Source organism: Schistocerca americana, chromosome 1 (genome assembly GCF_021461395.2).
Source record: "Schistocerca americana isolate TAMUIC-IGC-003095 chromosome 1, iqSchAmer2.1, whole genome shotgun sequence".
NCBI lineage: Eukaryota > Metazoa > Arthropoda > Insecta > Orthoptera > Acrididae > Schistocerca > Schistocerca americana.
This window is the reverse complement of record NC_060119.1, coordinates 1,037,012,643-1,037,033,722: the sequence shown is the minus strand read 5'-3', so window position 1 is coordinate 1,037,033,722 and position 21,080 is coordinate 1,037,012,643.

Below are 21,080 nucleotides of genomic sequence, written 5' to 3'. Positions count from 1 at the left end.
TGAACGATACATGCAGTAAATAGTTAGCAATAAGTGCTTGAATCCACCAGTAGCTCTCGTATCTTACTCTACTGCTCATTTCTCTGTTGTTACACATTTAGACGACAAGAACTTGCATTTCGACTAGCCTTCGTTACACTTTAATGTGAAATATCACCACTGTGATAATGCAAATAAGTGGCTTCAGTCAACACACCAACAAGATCGTTACTGTCCACGACATCAAAATGCATCAGTTAATTCCGATATTTGTTGTGCAATGCAAACTTTTGTCCCCTGTGACAATCTTACTGACCAATGCAACAAGAGCCGCTACGTTAGTATTACGCCGCTGGCCAATAATTAAAGCATCATTGTACCAAATATTCTAATAAACATGCTACGTGAGCTTGATAACCCAGAACAAACAAAAAAAAAACACTAACTATTCTAAACACAAATGTTAATGAAATACAATTACACTTGCGGTCCCTTCAGGAATGAAACATACAAAAAAATTTACACAATTACAAGTACAAATACATTATTCCCTATCTTGCGAGTCACACAGAATCATTTCATTATGTGATTTTCTTGGGGTCAAAAAGTTGCTGACAGGTTCCCTAGAAACACTGTCTCGGTGTCAAAGCTCTCCCATGGTTACCCGTATGAAAGTCTTTAAGTCACTCAAATCGGTATTTTGAACACATTAAACACAAATGTCATAGTCACTCTCAGAGTACCATCCACACGAATCTGGTCGTACAGAAATGGCCCTACAACTACTATTACCCACAGTTCTGTCCTTTCAGTTCATGGTGTAATTAAAAGTCGTAAGTTCCAACAAACAGCACTTATTCCCGCACCAATTAAAGAAATGTGCCCCAATACAAATGCAAATGTCAATGTCCCACTGTAGTTTCTTACGTTCAGACAATAATTAGTCACCATATGACAAATGTCCTCTTTAAGTATAACAAGCGTCCCACATGCAATTTACAAAGCACACTTAACAAGTCACTGCCAAAAGTTTATGGATCCCACCGTTCAGTGGTCAAGACAAAACAAAACAATCGTCCTGTCTGCTAAACACAAAATCTTTTCCACCACTCACAACGTGGAAACACCAGTCCTTCACTTTCCACGTGATGGAGACATACGAGCAGTCATCTTGTTCCACGGCTCCACAGTCCAGTACTAGTTAATAGTTGCTGTTAAAAAAAAAAAAAACCCCGGACTCTGCCCCGCGTCATTCATTCAGCCGTCACGCCTTCGCCGTGCAAGCCGTTTAGCAGAAAAAAAACCACCTGCTGTTACCTCCATGTGATACTGTCTCCAGTCGTAAGGGTGGCCGAACTTATGAATGGCCAGTGGTACGTGCGTGTCGCCCCAGGCCGTTGACCTGTTGTAGTGGGCGCATGGAGTGTACCTCGACCGGCAGTGGAGTGGGGAGTGCCACGGCTCTGTCGCCTGTCACATGGCATCGTCAGCTTGGCCTCCCGCTAGCGGTATGGGCGCGTTCTGCGTAGCACCTCAGCACTACGACACCCAATCAGTCTGACCCTTCCGGGCATCTCGCAACATTACAGACCAAAGGATATTCTTACAGTATTTAAATACTCATTGATTACATGTATGATCTATTAGATACATTGGTAATAAAAGAATATTTGTTAAAAAAAAACATAAAATCATACACCCTAGTTTTCTACACATACTACATCAACATTTATCCGTTTTCTATATACATCCCACTCTTGTGCTATTGATTGTACCTGTCGTCCCTCATACAGAACATGACAGTGTCCAAAAAAAACAAAAAAGGAATAAGAAACAACCTACACAGCTCACAATTACAATATCAGATAGTAGACTACTTTAACATCCTATCACAGTGAAAATATTAGAAATTGTTGATTCTAAAACTATAATATACAGTGAACCTTTGTGCTTGCGACAGACTGAAATTAATACCCCTTGAAAGTGTTCTAACAAAAATATAAGAAATAATCTACACAGCTCACAATTACCTACCACATGGTGTTAAATAGTAAACTACTTTAACATCCTAACACAATAAACATTTTAGAAACTGATGACTCTAAATCTACAACATACAATGCATCTTTGTGCTTGTGACGGACTGAAATTAGTATCTCTTTATATATTTTACCTTTTATTATATATAACAACATTTCTGGGACATGTATGTACCATCCACATGATGTCATATCCTGACCTGCCATCGAGGTTCATCCAAATCAAACAATAAAGCACAATAATGTTTTAGTTATGGATCGGTAGCATCCCCTTTACAGGAGTGTGTGCATTGATCACACTACTCTACGACTCTCACTCACCAGACATCACATTTTCCATCTCATTCAATCCATTAATACACTAACAGAATAGGTCTAGAAGTTAGCTAGCCTTAACACCACCACACTCACGAAAACATACCATACCTTTGCTCCCTTATACTCAACCACATAACACATGAAGCTGTTTCAGAGATAGCATTCCAGTCTCCGAATTCGTCCTTTCACTCTGGCATCTCTCTCCATCGGCTTACCTCTGCATTCACTTTACCGATTATTCAACCTGCTAAATATCAACTTCGAATTGCGACATTTCATCTAAGAACAAAGAATACACAAATTATTCATCCTGCAAAATAGCTGTACACATTCTTGGTACCGTTTTGATTAGTTATACTGGTACCAGGCTTCAACAACAATAACAAAAATTATTTTTTTTCATATTGCAAATGTTATGGTAAGAATTAGATTTACACTTATATTACATCTTACGTCAGTATTCCACAACGTTCACCATCTGGATCTCATACTCCCTTTATGTCCTTTCACGTTGAGCAGTTGTCCTCATCTCTTCATTCGTATTTCGACTCTCCGTCCATCCATTACTCCATCATTTATTGGTCTTCCTTCACCATTCGCATCAATCTCGATTGCAGCATACACAGGCCTCTCTGTAACATACATCTAAGACATCTCCACATTATTAATTCTACTCACCTTCATTTACCACTGTTTCATCACGTCGAATCTCTCTTTATTAATCACAGTGCTTCACGTCGCTTCTCTCCTTAAATATCACCTTTATCCCCTATTATTTGTCATGTCGCTTCTCTCTCTATCTACCATCTTTATCCACTCACTAATCATCACGTCGTTTCTGCTTGATCCTTATTCATATGACAAAAAATAGGTACATACACCACTCTGCCGACTCCTGTTCATGACTCATTCAACCAGTCTATTCCGTCATACTTCCTGAGATCCCGCCTGAAAATTCTTATGTTCGATTTGACCCTGCACAACGTTACACACCACAAATAAATACACTGACTATCTACCATAAATTGCCTACTTTCGATCTATCCTTAACTTTTCCATAATTTGATGTTAGAAATGTGATGAAGCTCACGAAATTGTTTTCCCTTGATCGTCTCAATCAGTACAGCATTTTCATGGACAATCCGCTTCACTCTGAATGGTCCACTATACACCGTAAAGAATTTGCTAGTTAGGAATCTGTGCTTCTTTGATAATCGATGAGTTTTAATTAGAACCTTGTCTCCTACTGCCAATTCGATCTTAGGATCTTTCCTTTCTGCTTCCCCTGCCTATCCTTAGCTGCTTTCTTAATACGCTCTATCACAATCTTGACAATTTCTGTGTGCCTCTGCTTTCCTGATCGCGGAAAATCTACCAGCTCCCTGACTCGATCTGGTGGTGGTTCATTCTTTAGTACCGTAATTGGTGATAAACCAGTTGCTCCATGTGTTAGCTCATTGAGGATGTCCCGAAAATCTTTGAGAAAAATACTCCTATACTATATACTTCTATGTTGCCTATGGCAATAGATCTTACACAACTTTCCCAGCTCTTTTACCACTCTTTCACTGCATACCTGACCTAGTCCCGGGTCATCCACGTCATCGGGAAAAGCCCCCGTTTGTGGACAAAGCCCGCCGCGTAAAGGATCAGCCAGCCGCAGTCCGCTGACCAAATCAGCCCCTTCCGAGTGTTTACCGTTCCCGCTGATTAACCCAAGGTCGACACCTACTTCCTGTTCCACTGCTACGTTCACCCCAGAATCACTCTCCTCCATGGTGACTACACTTTTCGACTGCAACCTAGTTACTACGGGCATTACACAAAAAAAAATTACACAACGATCTTCCAGCATTGGACGACATAGCAATTAATTACATAAAAAAATAAAAGATCCTCACCAATCCAGAAAGAAATTGCAAACAAAAAATTTTACTCCTTAGAGCAATCACAATAAATCCCATCAAAAAAAAATCTTAACAGCAAAGCCTAACAGCAAAATTCTGGCAGGGTCGAATTATGAGCCATCTCCCATGCCTTGCTCATACTGTGGCATCAAGCAGTCAGGCCTGCAAGATGAGTGGTCTGCCAAGCGAGTGGATTCATTCTTATTTATCGAGTAACATGAACTCTAGCACTCACAATTAAGTTACAAATTATTCTCCTGTATGAATATTACGCAAAAGAAACGCGCATCTGACTATTAGTAATTTACACTACTCTGACTATTCACTACGCACTGGCAATACCACATTTTCTTTTTTTTTATTTAAAGGCTTTTATCAACACGTGGCCATCGCACTGAATATGATTGGCGCACATATTATAAATTCTGGATATCATTACAACATACAATTCGAAGGAAAAGGCCACCAATCTTTTTCTTTTCACTATCTTATTTATTCCGATAAATTCTATAACCTGAACACACAAATTCTATAGCCTACAACAATAAAACATGAGAAATTCCGCCCAGTGGGCATGGCTTTACATTGGTGATTCTCTATCTTATGGTCTCGTAATTATTTCATGCTGCAGTGCACTTTCTGGATAGGATGGTAGATCTTTTTTTTTTATGTATATCTCACACTTCGACTCTCACAACCATCATCACGAAACTTTCCTCCAGACCGAGCGGTACAAAAGGAACATGCATAACCCACTACCTCTGAAACTACCTTGCTACTCTCCCATGCAAACCACACATACTTAAATTACATGACATACACCACACTGCAACATGGAATACAACATAAAGAATAGTCACAACATTATAATCACATCACTTTCAGCTTTCCCACTTCAATTAGTATTCATCCCAGTTTCACACGACACTGCCCCACTTCGTAACTTTTCTTTCCTACTACGAAATATGGACGATATATCCACGTCTTCCTGTGCAATTCAAGCCAAGTGGCGTTGCTGGATAGACAGCTGACTCACCTTGCTTCTCTCTCAGAGTATTATAGTTTGAATCAAGAGTCACACGGAAACATAACACACAAAGTAATATTAAGAACATATTCATCACACACGCGAGTCCTCAACTGATACCATGGACGACTACTTCTCTTTATCCTTTGTCTCATACACAGATTGAGACTCACACAGTACTCACCACGTGGAAGTACTCGTCTCTAATTTCAAGTCCTGCACACGTCATTTCTTAAATATTTCAACTTATAGTACACACGCTAGTAATTCAGCTTAACTTAAGCACTCGGGAGTATTTCGACTTATTGCTACACGTGGTTTCATTGTGACCGTTGGTCACTTCCAAAGATTACTACGATCCCCTTAATATTACCTGCCTGACATTTAATTCTCCCCACAAAAGTTCCTGAAATAGAGAAATTATTATTCTAAACTACTCTTAAGTATTTCACATGCATACCATGTCTCCACTCTTTTGTCTTTATGGAGCACACCTAAGACAGGTCTTACCAACACTAGATCCAGCGGCAGAGTGCTGAAACATGGCCATTCTTCAGGTTCTCTCGCACCTCTGCCGAAGTGGGGGAGCACCTTGCTACCGTATTGGTCAGCCACATTTCAGGCGCTCAAAGCTCAGGTAAATTTCATCTCTTTGGTCCCACTAAAGGTGACCCAAGTACCATCTCAAAGATGATCATATATTCACATTCACTATCTGCGGTTAGCAGACGACCATACATTCATTCATTTCACAGATCTCACCAAACTGGATGTAGGGATTTATTTTGTGGGAGTGCACATGTGATCAATTAAATAAATAAATTGTCATTCTTTCCCACACTGGTATCTGGCTTCGCTGTATTAATTGAAATTGAGTTATCTTTACAAAAAAATGTTGTTCTGACAAGAATAATGAAGTATGTGGTACCTATTTTCAATGTTGGGCGGTACTGTACCCTTTCAATATAATTTTGCTGGCACATTTGATGGTATATGTGAATACTGAGTGCAAACTGTGTCGCAAATACTGTTACTAGAAAAAAAACAATAAATTAAAACTTCACGCTTCTAGTGGCAGCTATACTGCGTGAACAGTTAAAATGCAGGAGTCGTAATTTTTTTGGCCTTTCAACATTTTTTGGGTGTTGGCAACGAAAAAAGTTTCTCAAATGTTTGAAGTTGTGTGTAAAGTTTGTTGTAATTCACTAAGTGTTCTCATTCTAAAATACTGAATGTCTAAATAAGAGTATTTGAGCGTCATGGGCTACACTGATTTTCTGCCCCACTCCATTGTTAGGCAGATAGTTACCCAGACAGCAATTCTTTCCATACAATAAGTGATAAGTGTACCTAGTTTGGCTGAAATAGGCCCTTTGGCGTAGGGGGAGATAACATACATACACCAGCGGAAAAATGCTCCTATCGATGCAGAGAAGATGCGAATATAGTTCAGTATGGATATTATAACGCCCCCTCCCCTCCCCCCCCTCCTCCCCCCCCCCCCCCATGAACCATGGACCTTGCCATTGGCGCGGAGGCTTGCGTGCCTCAGCGATACAGATAACTGTACCGTAGGTGCAACCAAAATGGAGGGGTATCTGTTGAGAGGCCAGACAAACGTGTGGTTCCTGAAGAGGGGCAGCAGCCTTTTCAGTAGTTGCAGGGGCAACAGTCTGGATGATTGACTGACCTGGACTTGTAACACTAACCAAAACGGCCTTGCTGCACTGGTACTGCGAAAGGCTGAAAGCAAGGGGAAACTACAGCCGCAATTTTTCCGGAGGGCTTGCAGCTTTACTGTGTGGTTAGGTGATGATGGCGGATTCTTGGGTAAGATATTCCGGAGGTGAAATGGTCCCCCATTCAGATCTCCGGGCGGGGACTACTCAAGAGGATGTCGTTGTCAGGAGACAGAAAACTGGCGTTCTAGAGATCGGAGCGTGGAATGCCAGATCCCTTAATCGGGCAGGTAGGTTAGAAAATTTAAAAAGGGAAATGGATAGGTTAAAGTTAGATATAGTGGGAATTAGTGACGTTCGGTGGCAGGAGGAACAAGACTTTTGGTCAGGCAAATACAGGGTTATAAATACAAAATCAAATAGGGGTAATGCAGGAGTAGGTTTAATAATGAATAAAAAAATAGGAATGCGGGTAAGCTCTGCAGATGACGTAGACATTGAAGAAATGTATGATGAAATAAAAGAATTTATCCAGATAATTAAGGGAGACGAAAATGTAATAGTCATGGGTGACTGGAATTCGGCAGGCGGAAAAGGGAGAGAAGGAAACGTAGTAGGTGAATATGGATTGGGGGTAAGAAATGAAAGAGGAAGCCGCCTAGTAGAATTTTGCACAGAGCACAACTTAATCATATCTAACACTTGGTTCAAGAATCATGAAAGAAGGTTGTATACATGGAAGAAGCATGGAGAGACTGACAGGTTACAGATAGATTATATAAGGGTAAGACAGAGATTTAGAAACCAGGTTTTAAATTGTAAGACATTTCCAGGGGCAGATGTAGACTCTGACCACAATCTATTGCTTATGAACTGTAGATTAAAACTGAAGAAACTGCAAAAAGGTGGGAATTTGAGGTGATGAGACCTGGAGAAACTGAAAGAACCAGAGGTTGTAGAGAGCTTCAGGGAGAGCATTAGGGAACGATTGACAGGAATGGGGGAAAGAAATACAGTAGAAGAAGAATGGGTAGCTTTGAGGGACGAAGTAGTGAAGGCAGCAGACGATCAAGTAGGTAAAAAGACGAGGGCTAGTAGAAATCCTTGGGTAACAGAAGAAATATTGAATTTAATTGATGAATTGAGACAATATAAAAATGCAGTAAATGAAGCAGACAAAAAGGAATACAAACGTCTCAAAAATGAGATCGACAGGAAGTGCAAAATGGCTAAGCAGGGATGGCTAGAGGACAAATGTAAGGATGTAGAGGCTTATCTCACTAGGGGTAAGACAGATACTGCCTGCAGGAAAATTAAAGAGACCTTTGGAGAAAATAGAGCCACGTGTACAAATACCAAGAGCTCAGATGGAAACCAAGTTCTAAGCAAAAAGGGAAAGCAGAAAGGTGGTAGGAGTATATAGAGGGTCTATACAAGGGCGATGTACTTGAGGACAATATTATAGTAATGGAAGAGGATGTAGATGAAGATGAAATGGGAAATATGATATTGCGTGAAGAGTATGACAGAGCACTGAAAGACTTGAGTAAAAACAACGCCCCGAGAGTAGACAACTTTCCATTAGAACTACTGACAGCCTTGGGAGAGCCAGTCCTGACAAAACTGTACCATCTGGTGATCAAGATGTATGAGACAGGAAAAATAGCCTCAGAGTTCAAGAAGAATATAATAATTCCAATCCCAAAGAAAGCAGGTGCTGACAGATGTGAAAATTACGGATCTATCGGTTTTATAAGTCACGGCTGCAAAATACTAACGCGAATTCTTTACAGACGAATGGAAAAACTAGTAGAAGCCGACGTGGGGGAAGATCAGTTTGGATTCCGTAGAAATATCGGAACACGTGATGCAATACTGACCCTACGACTTACTTTAGAAGCTGCATTAAGGAAAGGCAAACCTACATTTCTAGCATTTGTAGACTTAGAGAAAGCTTTTGACAATGTTGAGTGGAATGCTTTCTTTCAAATTCTGAAGGTGGCAGGGGTAAAATACAGGGACCGAAAGGTTATCTACAATCTGTACAGAAACCAGATGGCAGTTATAAGAGTCGAGGGACATGAAAGGGAAGCAGTGGTTGGGAAGGGAGTGAGACAAGGTTGTTGTCTCTCCCCGATGTTATTCAATCTGTATATTGAGCAAGCAGTAAAGGAAACAAAAGAAAAATTCGGAGTAGGTATTAAAATCCATGGAGAAGACATAAAAACTTTAAGGTTCGCCGACGACATTGTAATTCTGTCAGAGACAGCAAAGGACTTAGAACAGCAGTTGAACGGAATGGACAGTGTCTTGAAAGGAGGATATAAGGTGAACATCAAATAAAGCAAAACGAGGATAATGGAATATAGTCGAATTAAGTCGGGTGATGCTGAGGGAATCAGATCAGGAAATGAGACGCTTACAGTAGCAAAAGAGTTTTGCTATTTGGGGAGCAAAATAACTAATGATGGTCGAAGTAGAGAGGATATAAAATGTAGACTGGCAATGGCAAGGGAAGCGTTTCTGAAGAAAAGAAATTTGTTAACATCGAGTATAGATTTAAGTGCCAGGAAGTCGTTTCTGAAAGTATTTGTATAGAGTGTAGCCATGTATGGACGTATGTACGTGAAACATGGATGATAAATAGTTTGGACAAGAAGAGAATAGAAGCTTTCGAAATGTGGTGCTACAGAAGAATGCTGAAGATTAGATGGGTAGATCACATAACTAATGAGGGGGTATTGAAGAGGATTGGGGAGGAGTTTGTGGCACAACTTAACTGGAAGAAGAGATCGGTTGGTAGGACATGTTTTGAGGCATCAAGGTATCACCAGTTTTGTATTGGAGGGCAGCGCGGAGGGTAAAAATCGTAGAGGGAGACCAAGAGATGAATACACTAAGCAGATTCAGAAGGATGTCGGTTGCAGTAGGTACTGGGAGATGAAGAAGCTTGCACAGGATAGAGTAGCATGGAGAGCTGCATCAAACCAGTCTCGGGACTGAAGACCACAACAACAACATGGATATAACACTCTGACTGAAAAGTAACGTACCAGCTGCCTCATTCTACTTTTCTCAGTACCTTTAAATTTTTCTCAGATGTTTTGGCTTGCGAATGTATACGCACATTTTTGATATGCAACGCATCTTAAACACCCACAAACTCCCCGAACTGTAAATCAATACTCCCAGTAGTCCATCACTCTTACCCACCCACTACCAGTTGCCTATTCTCACACAGTCATTTATCTCAGCTCATTGTCATTATCTCTTTGTCTCTCTTTGTCTCTTGTCTCACATTCACAGTCCCCTTCAGTCTACTCTACTACTGCAGTCTCCTCTCATTGTCACTGTCTCCGTCTTACTGCTAATGTCTCATTCCTTCCTACCTACTGCTGCTGTTTTTACTCACTGTCTCTTTCTCTCTCTTCCTCTTTGTCAGTGCCATATATTCTGTCACTCATTATCACTGGCACTCACCTACTTCCACTTCCACCCTGCTGGCACTGTCTGCTTCACTTCGTTAGTGGCACTGTTCTGTCACTGCCAACTATTGTCCACTTCCACTGTGTACCTCTCTTTCCACATACTGCTACTGTCTCCTTCGTTCTTTCTGTAACAGAACTACTGTCCAGTATTTATTACGTATACGTCTCTTTGCCGCTGTTACTGTCCTCTTCTCTCTCAGCATAAAAAGCGGGAATATGTTCACATGTCAAATATTTGGGAAAATTTTTGAAGGTGCTTAGGAAGGTAGAAGGAGGCAGCTGGTATCTCACTTTCTGGCAGAGTCCTTTAAATTAACAGGAACATATTCGCATTTTTTTAGGCTCCTATAGAAGCATATTTCCATTCTTTCACTTCTTTTCCCTACTGCAGCAGGGACTATAACTGTGCGAAGGAAATGTATTGATCAATAGACGTTAGGTAGTATAATTACGGGAAATTGAAATAACGCAAACTAATTTTACAACTCAGACTGGACTTTACGTACAAACAAATTTTGCATGAGCTTCAGTATTACAAAATGGGTTTTCCAGATGACAACGGAGACACTTTACAGCATATTTCTACGTGCTACGTCACACACATAGGATTTTACGTGCATATTTTACGTGTACAAGAAGGGTAATTTTGAAACATTGTACCTCGGAAGCGGATAAAGATATGAAGAAAATTTTCAAGATAACTTGAGATCGATGTCTTACGAATACATTGCAAAAACTTTAGTCATTTTCATTGCGTGACTGTCTTGGAATCCTCGGCTGGGTTTTGGTCAACTGGTGACGGTGGAAATATAGTAAAAGACACCCTTTTCTTGGGGTTCTCAGACGAACCGCCTGTTAACTAATGATGCCTCCATGAGTACCATCAAGTCCACTGTAGAACGCATCAAGTGCAAAAAGAACCAATCGAATTCATCGATTTACCTAAGCTGGAAGAAGTCGGTAACGTACATACTTTGACCCTGTATTGTATGATAGTGGCACTAAGATGATCCTTGGGTATACAAATAATCTCTAGCCCAACAGTAACCCAAAACACTTGAACTTTCCCTTTTATCAACAGAACTCGAGGTATGAGTACCGGAAAATCCCGTTTTTATGGGCGGAGTTTTGGAACAATTTAGGTAAGGTTGCTGTCGCGTGTATACCGATACATATACCAGGGGTCTCTCTGAAGAGTTGTCAGGCGCATTTCCTCTGGTGTTTTGGCAAATACTTGTAATTTAGTATTTGCGCTATGTAGCTGGAGCCAGCCCAAACAATTACTGGTCGTCACGTCTTTTACACGACCCCCAGTGTCAACAGACTGCATCGGTTTGTTTCCCGTTGAAAGGTCTCTGTTGGATTCCTTTCATGTTAATTTCTTAAATCTGTTGTCATTTACGGCATAAATTCCTCTTCTAAATTTACTGTGGTGTTTCTGAGTATCTGGGAGAAGACTGAGCAGTGAAACGTGTTACTTTTACCCATAAACAAGAACGATCTGTCACACTACTACACTTTAAAACACAGTTTATATGTAATTCATGTCACACAGTCTCATACGGAACTTACATCCGCTTTCTTTTATATACTGTATATGATAAGATACTGTCATCCCCCTTCCCTTTTGTGTGAGAGGATGAATGAGCAAATGTATTTCTAGTTGCATGCTTGAGGGTAGCAGACAAGCCTGTCTGCTAGAGAACTGTAGGACCAACGTCGGAACAGGTAGCTACGCTTTCTAAAAGCAGAGAGGTTTCTGTTCTTAGTATGGTCCTGTCCGTCCCTTGTCATGTTGGTATAGGAAGCTGCCTCTCTGGTCACTTCCGTTTGTATTTGTGAGTCTCCCCTCAGGAGGGACCAACGTCAGTCTGTCCACGGTGAGCGTCTGAAGTGGTAAGATCTCCGGCTAAGCGCGTGTCTGCTAAGTCCGTAGGACAATGGATTTCTTAAGTTCAGCCTAACTGAAAATTTAATCACCTTTATTTCAGGTTGAGCTCTAAAATATCTAATGGTATCTTAAATTGCAACGCAGTGTAATTCGAGTGTGACGTTCAGAATGTCTTCCGATAGTTGTTTTGTCACTACTTTGTGAATAAAGTGGAACCACGTGTTGATCAGTAACTCTAACTAAGATCATCAATCTTATATGCGAATGTGCTGAGATTATAACGTCTCGTCTTGACAATATTTTTCAATATAGCAACTTTTCTTTATGTTCAACCCACGTGGGGTGTACTTTGTGAGACCAGTACCACGTGTTTATACAATTGTTTGAACCATCAGGTTAATAGTAAGACCATAGTAACCAGTTCGAGGTCTTTCTTTTGTAAATTGCTTTTCGATCTAATTCATTTTAATTATCAAAATTATTGTGGAGTTACACTCTTTGTGTAAACGAAGTGGACCACGTGAAACATGTGGTGTAATCATCAAAGTAGCCCTCAGCTATTCTTTTGGGGAAGATGTCACAGAGAGTTAGTATGAATTTAGTATACCAGTGTGTGGTAATTACATGACGGACTGGATTACGCTACGAACGTAACTTCTTTGGGTGAAAATTGAATCGGTTGGTTGTGGTTAATTTCCTCTTGCATATGTTTCAATGTTCTTCGTGTGTTGTTTTATGAATGCAGTGTTGTATGCAGTCTCCCAATCTTGGCTCCATATTTGATGTGTTCCGTAAGATTACAAACTCACATTTTCACAGTCCTAAATAAGGCACCAGCTTAGTTACGACTCAAGTTTAATATGCTGAAATTTCAATGATCAATGTTAAAATAAATTTCCAAATATAAACTGATTTATTTCTTTTTATTTAAATTCTATTTTTTATATATATATCACCGGTTGTCGTATGACTATTAAAAGATTATAATTAATGTTAGTCTGGTTGGGAATTTGGTAAGCTAGACTGGATACCTGGTGAAACAGTTGCTCAGTAATGCAAGGTTAACTTCCCCAGACAGCTCACAGCTTTTAACCCACTTTTATGGTCTTGAATAGCAGCACAGCTTGCAGACCAAATTAAAGCAACAACATTACACCGTTGCAAACGATATTATTTTTAAATTGGAATTTAACTTGCCCAGTCGATAGAGAGTTCCCAGATTAGTCTATTCTGATATTTGTGTTATCGATACCCATTAACAGGGCAGTAAAACGAAGAATAAACAGCAATCCAGCAGTGACTCAGTGGTGATAGCAGTTAGAGAGGGCCAGGGCACTGCTTGAATAGGTAGTTTTTCTTCGAGTTTTACTGTCCCTGTTAGTACACGTGATAAAACGAACATCATGCTAGACCAATCTCGGACCGCTTTATTTAATGGGCACCTAAAATTTCTCTTAAAAATCATTTTGTTTGTAACGGGGAACAGACCGATGCTTTTTGTGGACACTGGGCGTCTCATGGAAGACGTGATGAATAGTTTGTTTGGGCTCACTCCGGCTACACAGTGCAACAACTATATCTGCCAGAACACCAGAGAAAATGTGCCTGATAACTCTTAGGACAGACACCCTGCATACATAAATCCGTTTTAAAGTAAGTATAGATATTGATGTACGAATGTGATGAAATGTATACTGATAGATTGACTGCAAATTTCTGTTCTGTCTTATACGGGGTGAGTCACTAACTATTGCCACCTAGAATAACTCCAAATGTATGATAGTAGCTCAAATGTTTGTGGGACAAATGTGGCATGAGACAAGGGGGACCATAATGTAATGTTGGTTTTTTGTTGCTAGGTGGGGTCGCATCAGAGATATGAAGGTCAACAAATCCATTGAATGTAACAGGAAGGTCTTTGAAGGTCAACGAAGATCACAAAGGTGGCATGAACGTCCGTTTACAGAAGGTGTTCGAAGTGATGACCACTGGTATCGATGCAGTGCTGCAATCTTCTTATCATGGATTGAGTGGTATTCCTTATCACTGTTGCACTTATCGAAGCACGTGCTCTAACAATTCTCTCTCGTATATCGTGCAAATCGTAAATATTCTCCGAATACGACATATCCATCTAACGTGCCATTGACATGTAAACACCATTCGACGGTTTCGCAATGCAACACTAATAGGAACGCCTAAGACTAGTATCGTCGAATCAAACAAATGTGAATGATGTATTTCTTCGAAGAAGAAGTCAATATGCTTCTCATTTACGGAGAAAGCCACCGAAATTCAGTGAGAGCTAGAAACACACCATGCTGAAAGATATGCTCAACTTACTCACCCTACACGTCTTACATTAAATATGTATATGATAAATTGAGAACAACTGGATCTTCAACGCAACGGAAATATAACCGCCAAAGGAAATTTACTAACGAGGAAACGGAAATTGGTACTGTTGCCGCTGTGGCTAGAGATCCCTGTGTTGGTTCGCGTCAAATCGCAAGGGAATTTGGTATGAGGCGTAGTACTGTTGTTCGTGTTCTGTATCGCCGTAAATATCATCCTTACTATATCAGTCTCCACCAAGAATTAACTGTTACGGATTGTACGCGTCGCATTTAATTCTGCCGATGTGCTCAACTTCAGATTCAGAAGCATGACACATTTATTAAATTGATTTTATTTACTGGCGAATTTATGTTCATGAACCACAGAAATGTTAATTTGCATAACGTTGCGGCAAGTTGCACACCAAAAACCGTGGTGGGTGAATGTATGGTTTGGGGTTCTGGAGGACAGAATTATAGGCCCCTATTTCATCAAAGGAAATCTTAATTGTAGGAAGTACACCACATTCCTGTAGGTAACATTTCGTCTGGTATTGGAAGAAATAACTTTAGGAACAACGAACAGGATGTGGTATCAACACGATGGGTGTCCGGCACATTTTTGCTGACGGCTAGAAATGAGTTTCAGAGACAACTCCGAAATCTTTGGATTGGAGGCGGAGGAGATGTGTCTGGATTTTTTCTTATGGGGATTCGTATAAGACATTGTTTATAAAGACGTTCCGATTACACCTGTAGATATACGAGAGAGAATTGTCAGAGCATGTGCTTCGATAAGTGCTACAGTGATAAGGAATACCACTCAATCCGTGATAAGAACATTGCAGCACTGCATTGATATCAATAGTCATCACTTCGAACACCTTCTGTAAATGGACGTTCATGCCACCTTTGTGACCTTCGTTGACCTTCAAAGAACTTACTGTTACACATAATTGGATTCGTCTCGATAGCCGCTATCAGGAAATGTGTACTACACTATAGCATCTCATTAAAAATAAATAAATAAAAAAAAAAGTTGACCTTCATATCTTTGAAGCGACCCCACCTAGCAACAAAAAACCAACGTCATGCTATGGCCCCCGTTTTCCCATGCAGCATTTGTCCCACAAACTTTTCAGCTCCTATCATACTTTCGGAGTTATTCTAGGCGGAAAAAGCTAGTGACTCACAGACCATACATCACGGGAAAGCAAAGCTGAGGAAGTGGCGTAGAAGTTGAGAGGGACCTTTAGAATTTGTGGACAGTGGATGGGAGAGGCAGGAAGGGTTAAAAGTCAACACTATTTTAGCAATTATGAGTGTGTATCTAATTAAGGTTTTCTATACACAGAGAATGCTGCAGGGTCATGAAAACCTCTTCACCTTAGCGGAATACGTGTGCCATTTCGGCTGTACTTCATATTCAATAATATGCACGATATCTTCATCAACTCATTCGTTTAGTTTATGCATGAATATTAATATTGTCTTTTTTTCACTGTAATAACAATATCAAAGTGATTGTTGTTCATGATTACAGAACTTACACAAGACTTGACCACTAGCTTGCTCCGTGGATACAGCGGCTCTGAAGATTTTAGCTGCTGCATTCCGCTGTTGAGAGCCTTCCCCTGAGTTTCACGCTTAATGGAACGGAAATCATTTATACAATTAAAGTGAGGCAGCCGCTGCCGCGCCTTTATTGTGCGCGCTGTCGTTACAAAGGAGCCACGTCTATTGTGCTGGCCAGGCTATTGTGTCCGGCCGGACGCCCGGCCGTCTCCAGACGAAGACTCATAACTCCGGTAAAACAAGTTCCGGCAGAACAGTGGCGGGGCGGGATTCCGCGCGCTTGCTCCTTCCCGGAACTGCTGTTAAACTGCGTGCTTTGACAGTGTCGCGTTGAACGACGAGGAAGTGACACATTCGTTGCAATCCCTATATTACTTCTATATTGCTCCCATTACGTGGAATGTGATATCGCCAAAATGTCGGAGTAACTTCACGCAGCAAAAGATGGACTCAAGTCTTCCCAACTTTCGTCCTGTAAACTATTCCACCCCTCGTCATTGTAGAGTACAAGAAAGCCCTCTGGGGCAACAGCAATTTAATATCGCGAGCCCGCAGGGTTGGCCGTGCGGTCTAACGCACGGTTTTCCGGACCAGGAAGGAGCGCCGGTTCCCGGCACGAATCCACCCGGCGGATTTGTGTCGAGGTCCGGTGAACCGGCCAGTCTGTGGATGGTTTTTAGGCGGTTTTCAATCTGCCTCGGCGAATGCGGGCTGGTTCCCCTTATTCCGCCTCAGCTACACTATGTCGGCGATTCCTAGGCAAAGAAGTTCTCCACGCACGCGTACACCAGCATTACTCTACCTCCCAAACATAGGGGCTACACTCGTCTGGTGCGAGACATTTCCTGGGGGGGTCCACCGGGGGCCGAACCGCACAATAACCCTGGGTTCGGTGTGGGGCGGCGGAGGGGTGAAGTGAACTGCGGTAGTCGTCGGGGGGTTGTGGACCACTGTGGCTGCGGCGGGGACGGAGCCTCTCCATCGTTTCTAGTTCCCCAGTTAACATAACATAATACCGCGAGGAAATATTTTGTAACTTTGCCAAGAATTTGTAAGCTTTATCTATGAACTTGTTCAACTTTGGGTGAAATAACTGAAATTTCCAAAGCTCAAAAAACTGTACTTAGTATATCACTTCGCAATATGTATTCTCTGAATTCCGTGGAAAGTTACAATTTTTGTAAGCATGTTGCTAAACTTTCATCAGTTTTTACAGGGAATTTTTTATAACCATGTCACTAATAATAATTTTTCAGGAAAGAAATCTTCGCCGGCCGTGGTGGCCGAGCGGTTCTAGGCGCTACAGTCTGGAGCCGCGAGACCACTACGGTCGCATGTTCGAGTCCTGCCTCGGGCATGGATGTACGTGATGTCTTTAGGTTAGTTAGGTTTAAGTAGTTCTAAGTTCTAGGGCACTGATGACTTCAGAAGTTAAGTCCCATAGTGCTTGGAGCCATTTGAACCATTTTTTGAAAGAAATCTTCACAGTTACATTTTTTTATCTATTAAGTCGTCACGATTTTCGCGGATAGAACCTCATTACCAAGTACATTCTCAGACAAGGAAACGATTCACCACAAAGGGACGGTCAGAAACGGACGCGAATCAGTAGATGTGATGTGCAGTTACAAACAAATGATTACAGTTTTAGATAAATTTCATGATTTATTGAAGATAAAGAGCTCCACAAACTGAGCAAGTTAATAAGGCGTTGCTCTACTTCTGGCCCTTATGCAAGCTGTTATCCGGCTTGGTATTGATTGAAACAGTTGTGGGACGTCCTCCTGAGAGATATGTTGTTAAATTCTGTAAAATTGGTGCATTAGATCGTCAAAATCTCTACCGCCTAATGATCTACACCCTCTCAATTGGGGAGGGATACGACGACCTTGCCATTGTAGGGTTTGGTAAGCACGAAGACACGCTGTAGAAATTCTCACCTTGTGCGGGTGGGAATTACAGTATATTGTTGATACGTAGGCCTAGGATGGCTTGCTACGAAATGCAACGAAACGGGGCGTAGAATGTCGTCGTGGTGCCATTGTGTTATAAGGATGCTACGGATGACAACCAGAGGGGTCCTGTTATAAAATGAAAGGCACCTCAGGCCATACCTCATGGCTGTCGGGCTGCATGGAGGGTGGCAATCAGGTTGGTATCCCACTTCTGTCCAGACCATCTCTGATACGTCTTCGTTGATCTTTAGGGCTCAATTTGAAGCGGGACTCATCATTTTAAAAAAAATGTATTCCATTTTATTCAAATTGAGGCGGAGGAGAAAGGAAAGGGCCTGAAAGGAATTACTGACGTCAGTTGAATCGGGACTTACAAGATGGCACTAATCAAAATTGTAACGGTGGTTTTTCTAATTCAAGAAGGTCAATAGGCGATAAAACCAGATATTTGAACAAAAAGTGTTTTACTGTAAACTCTTAAATGGTGAATCAACTTTGCGTGATTCTTTAGTATACTCTTGTAGCCCTGGTGCTGTTGTTGTGCACCATGTAAATTGTTCGGAGGTAAGGCCGCGATTGCAGATTGGAAAAGTATTTCTAACATTTTATCTCATCATGAGAATTCACTTGAACACAAAATTTCTGAATTATCACTCTTAACAAGAAAAAAGTCTTTTGGAACAATAGATAACTATTTCGAGTCATATGTTGAGAAGGAAAACATGTGCTGGGGCAGTGTGTTGAAAAGGGCGTTTGCAATATTGAAGAAGCTAACAAGTCGTGCATTTCCACTATGTGGACATGTTGAAAGATTCCATTCATTACATAATGGTCAATTTACGATGTCTCTTGAATTTATAGTCGAGTTTGATCCTTTTCTCGGAGAGCACATTGAACGATATGAAAATCCAGGTCAGGGACATACAAGTTATCTTTCTTCAACAATCTGTGATGAAATAATAGAGCTTCTTTCTGAACGAATAAAAAGAATTATCATAAGTGAAATAAAACACGCCAAATATTTCTTTATGATAGTAGATTCTAGTGCGGACATTTCAAATATTGATCAATTATCTTTCATATTAAGATATGTGAAAGAGAACGGTGAAGCTGTTGGACGTTTCCATCTATTTTTGCCAAACCCAAGACACAAGTCCGAAAACTTAGCTGAGGCTGTACTAAACAAATGGTTCAAATGGCTCTGAGCACTATGCGACTTAACTTCTAAGATCATCAGTCGCCTAGAACTTAGAACTAATTAAACCTAACTAACCTAAGGACATCACACACATCCATGCCCGAGGCAGGATTCGAACCTGCGACCGTAGTGGTCGCTCGGCTCCGGACTGCAGCATCTAGAACCGCACGGCCACTCCGGCCGGCGCTGTACTAAAAGTAATGTATGTGTGTGTGTGGTTTGAGGTTTTCGGGCGCTAAACAGCGTGGTCATCAGCGCCCAAACGCATAGAAACAGGAACACATGCGGTGAAGGTACGAAGACGGACAGCGAACAAGGAGAACGGCTAAAAGACACAGGCATGACGCAGTCCCAAATCCTCTTATGCAGAGGCAAAACAAGAGTAAAAGAAACGCACTAAAAAAGGAAAGGAAACACAAGGAAAAGTGAACAGGAATCGAAGTGAAACAAGTAGGTAATCGTGACTGGTGGACCTCTTACCTAAAACCTGGGTGAGCCAGTCACCCAGCAGCACATTAAAATCCTCTCCCTAAAATCCGAGGCAACAAGTTGGACAGGACACAAAACCGTAAGACCTTAACCACAGTCGTTGCGTCGTCTTGCAAAATAGAGGGCAAATCCGGTGGCAAGGAAACCACCGCCCTCTGATCGCGGAATAAAGGACAGTCAAGTAAAATGTGGCGGACAGTAATCTGGACGCCACAAGCACTGCGGATTGGGGGGTCCTCCCGCCGGAGTTAAAAACCATGCGTTAAGGGACTGTGCCCGATGCGGAGGCGAGTGAGGAGAACCCCGTCCCGCCTGCACGACTGGTAGGACGTACGCCATGGCCGCGTGGTGGCTTTGACCAAACGCAGCTTATTTTCACCGACTGCCTACAAATTCTATTGATATTACTGACTGTAGAGGCCAGTCATATGACAACGCAAGCCATATGTCAGGAACCTACACTGGTTTGCAGGCACATATTAAGGAACGAAATCCGAAAGCACATTATGTGCCTTGTGCAGCAAATGGCTCTGCGCACTGTGGGACTTAACTTCTGAAGTCATCAGTCCCCTAGAACTTAGAACTAATCAAACCTAACTAACCTAAGGACACCACACACATCCATGCCCGTGGAAGGATTCGAACCTTCGACCGTAGCGGTCGCGCGGTTTCAGACTGTAGCGCCTAGAACCGTTCGGCCAGCCCGGCCGGCTTGATGCAGCACATTCTTTGAATTTAGTCGCACTAGTGCTGCTAGCTGTTGTCGGGAAGCATGTTCATTTTTAAGTGTAGTGCGGAATCAGTTGCGACGAGTGAAAATGTGTGCTGGACTGGGATCCGAACTCTGGATTTCTGGTTACTGGGCATTTGCTTTAACCACTGAGCCATCCGGACACAGTGTTTACTGCAGTTGCGTAGAGTATCTTGGTACGTCTCCCGACCGACCCACACTCTTACCGAGCGCCACCTATCCGCAGTCCAGATGGTAGAGTGGTTAACGTATCTGCCTAGTAAGCAGGAGATCGTGGATTCGAGTCCCTGTGTGGCACACATTTTCACTCGTCGCCACTGACTACGAAGTCCCGATGCAGCTGACGTCAGTAATCCCTTTCCTTCCCCCTCCCTCCACCTTCTATTACATAATACGTACTCGTATCACAGCTGAAGATTCCGCTTTGTGTCTGTTTCTTTCTGACGTG